Raw genomic sequence first — 2,767 nt, 5'->3', positions numbered from 1 at the left:
ATCCCGGATTCATCAACTCATATCCCCGCACTGCTGCCTCACTGCACCAGGAACCCAGATTTAATTCCAGCCTTGGGCGAATGTCTGCGTGGAATTTCCACATTCTCCCGGTGCCCGTGTGGGTTACCTCCCACAGTCCAAAGGAGCGCCGGTTAGGTAGATAGATCCATGCTAAATTGCCCTGCTGTATTCAGGGATGCGTTGGGGGGTCAGGTGGCTGAGCCATGGGCACCGCAGGGTTACTGGGATAGGGTGAGTCTGGGTGGGATGCTCTCCGGAGAGTCGGTGTGGACTTGGCGGGCCGAATGGCCTGTTTCCTCTGTGTAGGGAGTCTGACTTGCTGATTTATTCGCTTCTCCACACTGCCCGGATCCCTGTCTCCTGCATTCCCCACAACCCCAAATGTGTGTGTGTGTGTGTGTGCAGAGTTTTCCCCAGCCTCAGCATTTCCACTGAGCGAAAGTGATGTCCTCTCCCCAGCCTGCCGGGGAGCGCTGCCTTCGTGTGATTCACTCAGCGCCGACGCTGCTGCTGCTCTGGATCTGGGAGGTGTGGACGCGCCGATCTCTGGGGAGGAGGGAACTTTCGGCCCGTCTCCAGTGACACACACACACACGGGCTCTCAGCGCATCAAGGCGGCCTCCAATTGGGAGCTTCAAAATGGAACTGTCTCTGTTCACAATCGGAGATTGCAGTAACCCGGGGTAGGAAACCCCCTTCAGAAACAGCCGGTGAGTGAGAGACACACAGCGACAGAGAGAGAGAGAGAGAGAGGGAGAGGTGGTGGGGATAGTTTCTGGTGACTAAAAACTCCTGCAGCCCAAGATCACTGAGGTATTACAAAAAATGGACCGTCCAGGTGGACGCAAAGAAATTGCATTGGTATAGCGCCTTTTTACGAGCAAAACTATCCATGGGCCAGAAATGCAGGGGCTCGGGAAACCTTGCTTACTTCCTCTGCCCTCGGATATCTTTTAAATCGAATCCAAGATCAGTTTCTGAACACTTTCTACCTTTCAATGAACTCCGAGTTATTGCTGCTGTTGTCCCAGGCGTGGAGGCAGAGTGTGGGGCAGAGAATTCCTTTGGGATGTTTCTTTATTTTATCCCACTGGACTCCCAGTTCATTCCTGTTTCCAGTCGGGATTTCAAGCTCTGGAATGCCAACAATTCGGGAGCTGGGAGGGACTGAGGGCGGTGCGTTAGGAGATGGGAGTTGTTGTGGGCCACTTGAACACGGAGGGTCAGAGTGAGACAGACCCTCTCACAGACCAAAGAAGTGAATAAAACCTCTTCTCTATTCCGCTGGACAGGGTCCACCCCACTCAGATATTCACTATCATCCCTTGGTGATGCTGAAACAAAGGAATTGCATTTCTGAAGCACCTGTTTTTTCACCAGCCCAGCAATGAACCCAAAACCCTTTCCTAGTCATCAAACACTTCTTTTCCTGAAACGGTAGTCACCGCGGAAATGCAGCTGCCGGATTACGCACAGCAAGATCCCACAAACAGCAGTGCGAGATCCACCAGCAGTCGTTTGCTCCCTGCGTCTGTGGCGTTCGGGAAAACTGGGAATGCGGCCGGGAAACCTGCGGGCGATCCAGGATCAGGAGGTGCGTTTGATTCTTCAGGTGGCCAGAGAGGAATGTTATGGCGGGGTGCAGGGGGGTTTCCTGATTAAAAAGCCCATCCGATCCGACAAGCTTTTTAAGAAAAGTCACCCTGTCAGTCCCACTCGATCGCTCCATACTTTCCCGGTTAGATGGGGCATTGGTCAGTTCTCCCGAGAAGATGGCAAATAAATAGCGACAAGGCAGATTCCCGAAGCAGTTCAGACGCTCAAACTCGGCTCTAGACTTTGACCTTTCTCCCCACTATTATTCAAGCTGTAATGACTTCAGGTTTTGTAGACTACTCCACAAGATAAAACCATGCAGAATCTCACAGAGTTTGATTTGTGCGGATTTAAAGGCTTTTGGAAGGCAGGACTTTAGGACCATGCGGAATCCTTAGATGGGCCGCTTTCCGTCTCTCTCCAGGATTTACATTTGAAGTCTGAATGTGTGAGTACGGCGCCGGGACCCGCTCCAGCTTTCTTTATCTCCATATCTCCATGCCCGCCTCTCTCTCTCTCTCTCTACCTCTCTGTACATTTATCTGAGCTAATTTCTCTCCATACCTTACCGTCTTGATATCTTGATCCTTATCTCTATCTCCATCTCTCCATTACTTTATCTTCCTACCTTCAGGTTCATCCCCATCGCTCCATCTCGATCTCTGCATTGATTCCCAACTCTCCCGCTCTGTCGCTCTCTAACCCCATCAATCTATCTGTGTCCCTCTGCCTCGTACATCCTTTTGTTCACATTATTATAATTTCTCCCTGGTTTTCCTTCTTTCTTTCTCTCAATCTTTCTTTTGTTTGTTCAATCATCCTTCGTATCTCTCCCTTTCTCCCTCTCCCTCATTGTCCCTGTTCAATTCACCTCTTCCATTTCCTGCCTGTCTTTGGAGATGGTAAGTGTGTGTTAGTGTTAGTGTTTGAAGATGGTGAGTGTGTGTTGGGTGTTCGGAGATGGTGAGTGTGTGTTGAGGGTTTGGGGATGGTGAGTATGTGTTGAGGGTGTGGAAATAGTAAGTGTGCATTGGGGGTGTGGTAAGAGGGAGTGAATGTTGGGGGTGTGGAGATGGGCAGTATGTGCTGCGGGTGTGGAGATGGTGATTGTGTGTTGGTGTTTTCGAGATGGTAAGTGCGTGATGGTGTT

At 50.7% G+C, this 2,767-nt stretch overlaps 2 protein-coding genes across 7 annotated transcripts in view; both read left to right on the top strand.

Annotated features, from left to right (window-relative positions):
* Positions 1–267: 267 nt before the first annotated feature.
* Positions 268–2,767, top strand: part of LOC122541316 (netrin-G1-like) — a 41,361-nt gene continuing 38,861 nt past the window's right edge. Inside the window, exon 1 of one of the 3 annotated variants that reach the window (XM_043677958.1) lies at positions 268–731. The gene's annotated coding sequence lies outside the window, so the exon portion shown is untranslated. Of the gene's footprint in view, positions 732–1,528; positions 1,616–2,483; positions 2,520–2,767 lie in introns of those variants that run through there. The other 2 variants (XM_043677957.1, XM_043677959.1) reach the window with 2 other exon arrangements.
* LOC122541318 (netrin-G1-like) overlaps positions 1,558–2,767 on the top strand; it is a 910,622-nt gene continuing 909,412 nt past the window's right edge. For 3 of the 4 annotated variants that reach the window (XM_043677973.1, XM_043677965.1, XM_043677962.1), the window contains exon 1: positions 1,558–1,615. The gene's annotated coding sequence lies outside the window, so the exon portion shown is untranslated. The remainder of the gene's footprint in view (positions 1,616–2,767) is intronic. The other variant, XM_043677968.1, reaches the window with a different exon arrangement.

Source organism: Chiloscyllium plagiosum, chromosome 37 (assembly GCF_004010195.1).
Source record: "Chiloscyllium plagiosum isolate BGI_BamShark_2017 chromosome 37, ASM401019v2, whole genome shotgun sequence".
In the NCBI taxonomy this organism is placed as follows: domain Eukaryota; kingdom Metazoa; phylum Chordata; class Chondrichthyes; order Orectolobiformes; family Hemiscylliidae; genus Chiloscyllium; species Chiloscyllium plagiosum.
Note: the sequence above shows the minus strand (reverse complement) of the source record. Positions and strands in the feature narration are given on the sequence as shown.